The sequence below is a fragment of the Manacus candei genome, unplaced genomic scaffold (assembly GCF_025592945.1).
Source record: "Manacus candei isolate 608988 ecotype Guabito, Panama unplaced genomic scaffold, ASM2559294v1 h1tg000021l, whole genome shotgun sequence".
Taxonomy (NCBI): Eukaryota; Metazoa; Chordata; class Aves; order Passeriformes; family Pipridae; genus Manacus; species Manacus candei.
In genome coordinates this window covers 3,368,410-3,380,682 of record NW_026138069.1, presented here as the reverse complement: position 1 = coordinate 3,380,682, position 12,273 = coordinate 3,368,410, and the positions used below count along the sequence as shown (strand labels likewise).

The following is a 12,273-nucleotide window of genomic DNA, read 5'->3' as shown; positions in this document are numbered from 1 at the left end:
TACCAAATCTATAAATATGTGGATTTTCATTATGTCCTATTGATAACCTAGCTAAGGGACTGAAGTGTACTATTATCTATATATATTTAAAAAACACATGGATTGTAAAATAATAGGCAGTCAGCAGTGCATGCCAATCTATTTAGCATGAATTGAGACAGAGATGCATTACAGAGAGAAAACTGACACCGGTGGAGTTTCTATTTCCCTTATGACACTGAGCACGAACCTTGCCTCCAGACCCTTTGTCTTCACACTTCTCTGACACTGTTCCTTTCCCTATGTTCCTTTTGTCTCTCCACTTGTCAAACTGTTGCTCAGACACCTGGCGTTTTTTATAGATTTCCTACACAGTGCTTTGGAACTGTGCATTTTTGATCTCACAGATATATGAACTGAGACATTATATTGCGTTTACAGGAAAAAAAGTTAAAACTTAGTACATATTCAGAGCAAAATCAAATATCATAATCTGTTTCCTGGGAAGTATTTAGTCTGTGCAAATAGAAATTTTATTTTTTCAAGACAAAGCGGAAAAAACAAACAAACTGAAGAACACAGTTCATTCCAGTTGAGTCAAAATACGTTTTTAAAAAATGCTTCCCTTGCCCAATACAAAGCAATGTACACAGCATTCTACTGAAGCAAAATAGTATGTTTTCATGGATATGTAAAAGAAGAAATAAGGGGTATGATTCACAGAACTGAAGGAGGACTCACACTCTTACTTTGACATGGAATCAGGGCTGCCATTCATGCCAGGTAAGAATTGTGTGCGACTGCCTTTTCTTCACATTAACGGGACATAAACCTGTATTAGCTCTGTTCAGTGCCTTCTCTTAAAAATGCTTTCGTATTGATGGTCAAGAAGGCAGCTGAAGTGATACAATACCTACAAATACTGAGAAATAAGAGATCTATAGAAGTGCAGGTTAATAAATTATTTCTGTAGAAAATGAGTAAAACGGTAAAATTAATGGATAAGTAAACTGAAATTACAGAGGGAATTCACTAAATAAATTACAGGAAAAGATAGAGCTTAACTGTTCCTTTACAAAATCTTTCACTAAAACCTCTTAAAAAATTAAACAGCTTGAGATAAGAAACAATGCTTTCAGAGTTTAACTGGTCAGAGGGACACAAAATAATTAAATTGTTAATTTTAAAATTAGAAGGAGGTCCCAGAACAAAGCAGTATAATAGATGCCTATGGAATCATGAGTGGTGTGAAAAGGGTAAATAAGGAATAATATTTTTTCCTCCAGTTTAAAAACTAGTTTGCCACGGTCACCAGCTAAATTCATGGCTATAACCAGCAACTATTAAACATGAAACAACACTGTGGATGAATATATTCCTGAACTATAAACTGTCAGAGTCTGAGCAGTTTTTTTGAAATATCAAATTCATGCTTGTTCATTTGTGGTTTTTTTTCCTTCCCTTCTCCTTTAATTTCTGTCGCTGTCTATTTTCAGTAGTGTGTTACTGACCTGCAGAATCTCTGACAGGATCCAGACCATTTCTCTTAGAAACAGTACTGGATCTCTCTCAGGCAGAGTTAAGATGGGTTTTGTTTTCCTCTTTATATATGTCCAAAGTGTCCATAATAGTACACCACCATACGCAAGCAACTAGTATCTCTGCTATAGACACAGGGCTTGCATGTTTGGAGGAGTAATTAGTTCAGGCACATCACAGGTGAATGTTAGAGTAGCAGTTAGCTCAGGTAGAGCATGGTGCTACTAATGTCAAGGTTGTGTTTTGATCCCTGTATGGGCTATTCACTTGTGATCTGTATTACTTGTATGGCTACTTCAAATTCAGAAGCAATTTGAGCTCATTTCCGTAATGCTGCACCCCCAGGGCTGCTCTGATCTAACTCAGGTGGCCCAGAGGCACATTTCTGTTCTGGATAATACTCATACACTATAACAAAAAAGTGTATATGTATTGAGCCTCGTCCACACTGAGTATAGCTGCCACTGTAGAGGAGATATCAGTGCTGTAAGACAGAAGGCCTTGAAAGGCACACCTTCCAAATACTCTAATACTGCACACAGCAGGGAGAAAGGGGCAAATTCTTTTCACACGGGTGTTTCTAAAAGTGGTTGAGACAGGATTTTATTTTTTAAAATTTTCAAAAACACAGTTCCTTCTGTCTGATCAGCATAGCTGATTCTAAGCTCACATGTAGGCAAAGAGCAGAGTACCACAAGCAGCATATTTTATGCTACATAAATGCTCCCGAAATGGAGGAAGTGGAAGTGATGAATTAAGTGAGAAGCTTTTGTTATGATTCTTTTAGGTTTTAAGGTAAAAAATTGAGAATGGATCTCCTTGGAGAGGAAGGAGAGAGAATGGCACATCTAAAGGATGCAATCGATCATCCTGAACATTGGTAAGTGACATTTCCTTAGGCAGCTGATGGTTAAATATGTCTGGGTTTTTGAACTTGTGCTGGTACAAGAAAGGAGTCTTATGCCCTCATTTTTTAAAAGAATATCCACAATTCAGTGAGCATAATTTAGTCTACAAGCTACTGGTACAGTTGTAATAGCACACTTAGCTACATAGCATTTTCCTGTGTGGATATTTGAGAGGAAAGGATTTTTTGTTTGCTTGTTTGATGTATGTTTTTTATGGATTTTATTTAAGATGCCTGTGATGTGTTAGAAAGCATCACGTGCATAAAGGAACTGCAGCCCTTCCTGTAAATTCAACAAACTGGTATATGCTGAAAGGAACCTCTGAATGATTTACCTTTTTCACAAAGAGAGGTGAAGAGTAGGAGACGGGTGGGAAAACTACAGATTTTTTAAATTATATTAACACTCACTACCTGCAAAAGCATTTGTAGAGAGTTACCCAAATCTCCTGTGGGCATTTCAGCACAAGTCCAATGCAGAAATATACCAGAAAGGAATGACTAGTTGATTGGGCTACAGGCCAATCTCAGCTACAACTGCATGGTATCATAAAACACCTTGGCCCCTTCCACAAGAAGAAATAATCAAGTCTCCATGATACTGTATTCCTGAGGAATGTAGTTTTTCCAGATAATTTTCATTTTCTGAGTCACTTAATTTTCTTCAGGCCTAAGTACAGTTCACATTCCTGTTACAAAGGGCAACACCTTACGAAAGTATTGAGATAGTCAGAAAGCAATAGGAAAAGAATGCTAAAAGAAATTACTTCCTCCGAAAGACACCCGCAGTTGCCTAAGCGTTTTAAAAATATGACAGGTTCAATACAGCCAGAAGGTTCAGAGAGCCAACCAACACTCTGCTTGGTTTCCTCTCTACAACAGAGCCCAGAGATCCCCAAACAAGTCCCAGCAGCAGCTTGCACCACTGCCCCACTCTGTCCTCTTCAAGACTCTGTCCAGTTGGGAATGAATATAGTGTCTTGTTACTAAAGTTATTGCTTTAAGACTCACCACCGTTGACCAGTCAGTAAAAATCCCTCCCTGTGACTAATTCTAATAACACAAATTTTTAAAAATAAAAAATCCCACAACTATATATTGCTATATAAAGTTGTTCCAGCAATTATTTTAATTAAGTGATTAAGAATGGGCACGGTATTATCTTCCACATGTTATTAGAATGCACAGCAGTAGTCCGATGCTTACAAAGATTTACATTTGTGTTGGAATAATATTCATGAATTGGGAATTAAAAATCTCACTCAAACGTGCCTTCATACAGTTGGCCAAATAAAGCAAAGTTTTTCAACAAGGGACTTCTGTGTTAGAGACCTTGAAAATAATGACTTAACAGCATGCTAACTTGTTGAAAAGAATCTCATCAGAGGCCTGTCCAGCTATGACATGTTATGAATTTACTTTGGACTGAACCAATGGGCTTAGGTATGCCATCAAGATGAAGGAATGCAACTTGAAAGATATATATGTCTGTTTTAAGTAGGAATGTTCATTCATTAGCTCACTGCTTCATTCACTAAGCTGTGTGCAAAGTGCTGCACAAATGAATGATTCAATACAGATGCCTTTAATACACCACATAGCAGTAAGAAGCAAGGTACTTGCCATCATGACTCTCTTGGTGAGACAAGGAAGCAATTTCTTCATGGCTGCACTGGAAGCCTTGAAATGGAGGAATACAGGCTGTACTGGGAAGAGTAATCTTTAACCAAAAGTAATCTATACATTAATGGTCACAATCCTCCCTCACATCTTCAGTGTTATGAGTTTATTTTGGGGGAGCAAGGGATAGAAGAGGTGAGTTGTTTTGAGGTCCAGGCTGAGCAAAACTGTCCAGAATAGCAGCTCCAGGGGCCACTGAAATAATATACAAGCTTTCACAGTGCAAAGTATGCTAAAGTGGGTCATACAGTTTATTTCCAGATGTTCCCACCCTCTGAGTATTTTCTAATGATACAGATGAAATCTGTAAAGACTTCCTCTATGAGACTAAAACTATGCAGAAATGAACAAAACATGTGCAGAATAATTTATTAGGATGTAAAAACAGAGCAAGTAAACAAACAAACAAAATCATATAGTACCTGTATTTACAATAGAAATTAGCAAATTTGCACTATTAATAAAATCATTTATCAAAGTTCACAGAAAGTCTTTTCTTCCACCTGGAAAGTTTCCAAGCTCAAAAAATATTCTAAGTAGAAGAGAAAGTTTAGCAAATGCCAAACACTGGCAGAAGAAGCATAAGAGGAAGCAGAGAAAAAGCTAGTCAATGTAAATGATAAAAGCTCTCAGGTAAAGTATTGTAAAGTAGCTGTCTAATTGAAGAAGCTTTCAATTTTAACACTGTCATGTTGTTGAGGTTGTAATGTCTGTAATGAACATTGTTAAGCAATCACAAAATCACAGAATATGCTGAGTTGGAAGGGACCCACAAGGGTCATCAGGTCCCACTCTTAGCCCTGCACAGGAGACCATCCCCAAGAGTCACACCATGTGCCTGAGAGTATCATCCAAATGCTTCTTGAACTCTGTCAGGCTTGGTGCTGTGACCACTTCCCTGGGGAGCCTGTTCCAATGCCCAACCACCCTTCGGGTGAAGAAACTTTTTCTAATATACAATCTAAACCTCGCCTGACACAATTTCAGGCCATTCTCTCAGTCCTGTCATGGGTCACCACAGAGAAGAGATCAGTGGCTGCACCTCATCTTCCCCTCACGAGGAAGTTGTAACTGCAATGAGGTCTCCCCTCAGTCTCCTTTTCTCCAGGCTGAACGGACCAAGTGATCTCAGCTGCTCTTCATACGGCTTCCCCTCAAGGCCCTTCACTATCTTCGTTGCCCCTTTGGATGCTCTCTAAGTTATACTGCAGTGACCAAAACCACACACAATATTCAAGATGAGACCGCACCAGTGCAGAGCAGAGCAGGACAATCCCTTCCCTCGACCAGCTGACAATGCTTTGCTTGATGTCCCCCCCAGACATTTTTGTGAAGTCGTTTTGTTAATGAGTCCAAGAAAGATATATGTGTTTTAATAAGAGGGCCTGAAATATAAACACAGGGGCATTTTCTCAAAATGAAGAAGAGCATAAAACCACATATGGTTTTGGTCACTAAAGAGAAGTCTGCCTGTTACAGTAGAAATGAAGACAGTGCATCAGATAACATTATATACAGATTTGAGCCAACAGAGCTGCACTTTGGCCCATATGTTTAGAACACAAAATATAATGCACATTTGAATCTATGAGTCTTCCCAAAAATTGCTAGATGACACTAAAGGATTTATATTTCTTAAATGAATACACGTGCCATTGCTGCTATAAAGCACTTTCTCATCATAGACCTTAATGCTTTCTCATTGGGAAAAACAAACAAAACAAAACAAAAACCAAAACAAAACAACAACTACAAAAAGACACAAAACAAAACAACAAGGGAACCCCAAAAAACTCCACAACCAACCAAAATAAAAAAAACCCACAACCCCCAAAGTCTTAATATCTGTAATCTTTCCTAGCAAAATATTGTAACTGTTAGTATATCCATTTAACAATGGAGTAGAATGAAGTGCCTGATTTAAGAAGAACAGAAGACCATAAACACACGTGATATATTTGTATACTTTTTTTTTTTCAATCAGACCCATCTGCACTCCAGTTCTTTTTAGAATAGCTGGAGAAAAACTCTCTGTGCCTCCCTGGTGCATACAGAAACCATATATAAAATTCAGTGTTTTTTGAAGTGGTCATTGTGTTTGATTTACATGCTTTAAACTTAATTCCAACTCATCAGTAGAAATTACAAAGCAAATTAGACAGAACTGTACCTAGTAAAAATTACTTGAATTGGACAAAGCAAGGAAGTTAGAGGAAGGTTTAGTATCAGAAATATGGTCTTTTAATTGTCAGCAATGCATTAAAAACAGTGATGCTTTCTTCTATTATTTAATATAATTTTCCCTTTCCACTTTATTTTTATTATGATAGTAGTATTTGTAGTATATATGTATTGTCTTTTTCACCACAGTGTACCCTAGTTACTTTTTCCTTGCTGATTTTATAGCCATGAGATACCTTTTGGTCTTCTAACTTGACCTGCTATATAAATTATAGACCAGGACACAGCAATTTCTGCATCAGGTGTCTTTTCTGAGAGATATGTTACAGCTCAATTTAAGAACTGCAACAGATGGAAAATCCAGCACATTGCTATGTCAGAATTTGTTCCAAACATTAATTACTATCACTTGATATTTGTGCTCTGTTTCCAGATCAGAATTGTCAAAATTAAATTTCCAGTAGTTCCACCTTTATCATTAATTGGATAATGATCAAGTAACACTAATAATTAAAAAAAATTAACTTTAAATACTTTATTATACTTCATTTGTAATAGAACTGGTCAATGAAATCTTTTCCAAGGATGGGCTTACAGACTGTGACTAAGTCTTCTTCTAACCTAAAGTAAACTGGGCTTCTTTAGTGTCTCAAAATGAAGCACATTTCCCAGACCTCATACCTTTCTTGCAGTCGTCTTCTGAGCCCATTCCAGTTTGTAAAGGTCCTTCACAAAGCATTAATGCTAGAACTTGACAGAGCATTCCAGGAACGTCCTCACTAATGACAGTAACAGAGGGAGTATCACCACCTTTATTCTCTTGCTTAGACATGAAAGGATTGCATCTTACATTTTAATCATAACATTATTCTTTTAGCTTATTTTCATATTTAAGTCTTTTCTAGAGGATTCAGCTTCCCAATAATAAGTTTTATGTAAATTCTTTTTCCTTTGGCCTCAGTTTTGGCCATGCAAAAATATCTTGTTGTAATGAATTTATTGTAATGAGCACTCCAGGTTAACTCATTCCTCTTTCATCATCATTATTTGTTCATTAAATGCTTTTGTCACTTGTAAGTTTTGCTATTGATAATTGAAGATTTTCCAGACTTTGCTAAAGACATTGCCTGGTATTAAAAAACAGATCCTCACAGTACCACATTAGAAATATTTTTCCCTATTTGACTATAAGTCATCTACACTTATTTCTTTATTACCTCCATTTTAATCAGTCTTTTCCATGCTTTTTAACAGATTTTTCATTTAAAATCTCAGCATTCATTTTCTGCAAATTCCCCAGCATTCTGTAATTAAAAAATTATTAGTACACTGAAATAAATTACCTTAGCTTTAGTTTAAGTCTATTGCCTGATACTGCCCATTTGGAAAAAAAAAATATTTGTTCAGTTTCCAGCTACTGATGGGATAGAAAATACTTTACATTAGCTGTAAGGTAGAAATAGATCTTCCTGTCTTTTCTGGAAAAACAGATACGTATGAGCACATCTGCCTTTTGCACATAGTGATCCATGTTTTTACTATACTTGCTGAGTACAGGATTTGAACCATTAATAAGATCTCACTTTTTTATATATACTTAATGTATTGTTTCTTGTTTTCCTCCATCCTTTACAGAGTTTTTTAAAGATATTTTCAGCTTCCTGTATCTATTGTCTATATTTCCCCAGAGTCAGTTTTAAACTCACTGCTATTGCTCTTGTTTTTGTTATGTGAATTTTTATTGCTGCCTTCATTTTCTTCTTAACCAATAGGATATTTTTAGGCTAAAGATGTCTTTAAAGAATTGCTAAGTAGTGTGTCTTTTGACACAGAATTATCAAATCTGAATTATATTTCATATTTTCACGTTTAAATGTTTCCTGCCAAATAATTTTGCTCACAGTTTTTCTCAGCCTTGGGAAATCAGTTTTCTAAAAGACAAAATATACACATTTCTACAAAAGTATTGCCAAGGCAGATATTGGCAAACTGCACAGATCTTTCTGATGGGAAAAAAATAACAATCTTGCTCTTCCTTTCCATAAAATACACTTCAAAATAAAGTTAACTCTAGAAATATTCTGGGTTGTTGGGGGATTTTTACTTGCCAGATTAAATTAATAATGTTTTGTTTGGTTTTCAAATAAACATTTAGCAGTTTAATTAATTGTTTGCATTGATTTGTCCTAAGAAAAGGTATATAGTGATTTAGAAGTTAATCATAAATTCAAGATCTTTTAGCCTGCTTTAACTCATATCCTCTGCGATCTGGAAAAGGTCCCTTAGTCTCTCTGTGCCTCAACTTCCCCATCAGGAAAACTGAAATAACAGTTTTCTAATATAGATAGATATTATGTTTATATGCACAAAATTATGTGATGTCTAGGAAAGTATGCTAAGAAAAGCATATAAATATCTCTGATTAATGGATCTGTATCCACCACAAGACTAGGTGCAGAAAAACGATAAAATTGCAACCAGTGTTCCTTTGCTATTTGCATTTTGAAAAGTACAGTTTGGAAAACTCAGTTTTGTCTTTGTTTCACTTTAGAAGTTCTGAACGTCTTAATGAACATCTTAATTTTGAAATTAAATATTACATATGCATGCAAAAAGCCAATAGCACTAAGGATTTTTTATTTCCTTTCCTTCTGTTTAAAAATCTCAAAACATTTTAAAAATAATGGATAAATACCTTCCATGGGGTATTTTAAAGTTGTTTTTGTAGCTCTGTAATTCATTTAGACATCTGTGGATTTTCTGACTTTTCAGTGAAAGTCACAAAAAGTAAACTTAGTATTTGTTGTCCTGATCTTCTATTTAACTGAAGCATGTGCTAAAGAGTCTGTACAGACAGGTAATGTGACAACCTTGCTATATAGGCTGAAAAGTATAACTTATTCCCTCCAAAATCAACAGTGAACTGGGATTAGATTCACTCAAAATTAATGGCCCAGTAATAATTTATGTGCTTTGAAAAAAAAAAAAAAAAGACTAATTACTTGGAGCCAAACTGATATTGTCTCTTGGAGATTCACCAGTGGAACTGGACAGAAAATAGAGACATGATCTTTACAGAATGACAGAAAATAGTGAATGCAAATGTGAAATACTGGCTGCTACAAGCCGTCAAATTCCCAGTTTTGTAGCTGATCTGACAAGCAGATTTGTCTTTACATGTTTAAGTGTACATAGGACAATGGCTAATTGTTTTCCTCAGGCCACCAAAGATGTTTCCTCCACTGTTTCTTCAGAAGTGACTTGCTCAGATTTAGATCCTCACATAATGATCTCTAAATATTTTTTCCTTTAGAAAGAGAAAACATTTATGGGTACATCTGACACACAAACATTTCAGTTTCCCAAGGAAAGGTTTTGTCTTATTTCCTACCAATTACCACATATTTTAATTCAGATCAGAATATATATCATATACCTCTAAAGTACACAAAGTTCAAATGCAAACATCTTAGACCTTAGCAGCTGATCCAGATTTTGAGTGCTGAAGTATTTCTATTCCAGCTTGAGGTTATGGGCAACAAAGTACTGAAAACTTCAGTGTTCACAGGTGGTTTGCATGCATGTATGTGTGCATACAACTAATTTTCACAGGGTTAAATAAAAATTAACTTATAGAATCAGGAACTTGGCTACAGATATCTACACTTATGAATTTTTCTGTTTGGTTAAAAATATCTTATTAATTTTAGTTCACTAAAACACAACCCATCTGTAACTTGATCCATTTTGAGTAGCTATACTTAAAACCAGTGTTATGCTTTCGGTACTAAAGACTGATAACTTGATAGCTCCCCAGGGTTTGTTGGTTACAGTTTAAGTGGAGAGTTGACATTACATGCTATTTTTCTGAAAATCCCAGCAGTAATACTACAACTGAGATACTGGTATTTGAAGATATAGTCAAAGATTGTTAGAGTGTGGATATCTTCAAACATATAGTATCATTCACTAACCTGCAATTTTATTAATTTTCAGGTCCCTTTAATATTATGAAAATGGAACTGTAAAAGTGAACAAAATGAGCAATTCAGAAGTATTCTTTGGGCCAACGCAAAACCTGCCTGGATTCTGTCATCCTTAGTCACAGTGAATAGCAGGCTACTCTGTAAATAGTCCTCATTATTTCAATATGAATAAGGGTCACCCAATTTGGTGCTTAGGGATGACATAATTTTTCATCTGCATTTACCAGCACTTTTAGAAAACATGCATAACTCATTCATTCTTGTTTCACACTTTAGAAGCTGGTGTAAAGCTAGATCAAATGACTTATCCTATATTGTTCAACGAGGCAAAGGAAGCCAAGAACAGAATCTCATTTATTTTTCTGAACAGATTTCAATAGAAGAGGGTAGCATTCCATAAGCCTTTCTTTTGGCTTCTGTGCCATTTCCGAAGAACTATATTTTGAAGAAAAGATGCCTGCTGTATCTGTTATTACTGTCATTTCTTAGCCCATCAATGAATGGAAGCAAAAATGCTGTCTGATCCCAACAAACTCTTATTCCAAATGCAGAAGAAAAAGATTACCATAGGTGGCAAATCTACGAATCTGAATGATTTAAGACTTTCATGCAGATTAATGAAATGTTTTATTCTATTTCCCAGAATTTATGTGTTTGTTTTCTCATAATAAAGGAAGTTTCTAGCTTCTGGTTGTGAAGATAGCCTTGACAATGTAAACCAACATACTTTCATCTTGTTGAGTCCTCATCCTTACCAGCTAAAACAATAGCATCAAGCAAAGTTAACTTCCCCCATTCATCTTGCTGGAGTGTCCGCCTTGAAGCAAAATATGTACACTTAAGTACCAACACTGTTAACCAATTCACTGCTTATTATCAGGTTAGAAATAACTAGTCAGCACAATTAGACAGTGGGTGGATGTTTGTGATGTTCTTGACATGCTATCACTTGAAAATGTTGAATACATTATTGATATGAAAATAGAGAACAATCTACAAAGTTTAAGATATTTTTCTAAACTAAGTATCTGTTTAATGCTGCCCCCTTAAGTTTTGGAATGTACCTCCTTCTTCTGCATATCTAAAACTCTCCCAAACTTAAATGACTCTTAAGATTTCTTATCTACTCCCTACCTCTAATTTTGGTGGTCTATGACCAATTGCTTCCTGACTGCGAGAATCCTCTGCCATGACAGGGACTTCATATGTATCTTCAAGTTCTTTGAGAAAATGTTAAGAAAGAACCATTCAAAATTGGCCCAAAAGCACATGGATACTCATTTATTCTGAACTGATTGAAACAATCAAGTGGAAATTTAAAAAAAAACCTACACTAACACTGTTCTTATAGTACTGGCAGGATGAGAGAGGAGCCAATAGGACCACACAAAACCTGCCCTGTCTTCTAAAACATAGACAAAAATAAATAATGTTCAGTTATTATACATCACATTTTCTGTCTAGAAAGAAGAACACATTACTGATTGCTTCTGCAGTGCTTACTGCATCCATTTTACAGAAGAAACCAAGGCATTAGGCTAAAAAGGTGATTCAGCAGGAAAGCAATGGCAAAGATGGGAAAGGTTGCAAAGTTCCAAGACAGATCTCAGTTTACTAAATCAATCTGCCTCTGCTCAGGTGACATTTCAAGCACACACTGCAAACTCTGTTAACAGCTGCTTGGAAAAGAGCTTATCTGCCTTCTGGCCCCCTTACCCTGAATGACTGAATTATAGCATGAACCCAGAGCCACAACATCAAATAGAGAGGCTGCATTCCACCTTTGCTGCAAGAACATAAGCAATGCTGCTATCTGTGTGTCACCAAGCTGCCAGCCTGCCAGAGGAAATGGCTGGCAAAGGAAACCAGCCCTTACAACAAAATTCTTCATAAAGTCCCAGAACAATGCAAATGGACCATCACAGGCACCAAAAAACCATCACTGATTCCTCTCTCTGTATTTTGCAGTGTACTTTGCTTTAGACAAGGAGCAAGTTAATC

The 12,273-nt window shown here is 36.0% G+C and overlaps 1 long non-coding RNA gene across 1 annotated transcript in view; it reads left to right on the top strand.

Annotated features, from left to right (window-relative positions):
• LOC127470465 (uncharacterized) overlaps positions 1-11,116 on the top strand; it is a 28,960-nt gene extending 17,844 nt beyond the window's left edge. The window contains exons 3-4 of the long non-coding RNA XR_007904304.1: positions 2,306-2,398; positions 10,283-11,116. This is a non-coding gene — a long non-coding RNA (uncharacterized LOC127470465). The remainder of the gene's footprint in view (positions 1-2,305; positions 2,399-10,282) is intronic.
• Positions 11,117-12,273: the final 1,157 nt, after the last annotated feature.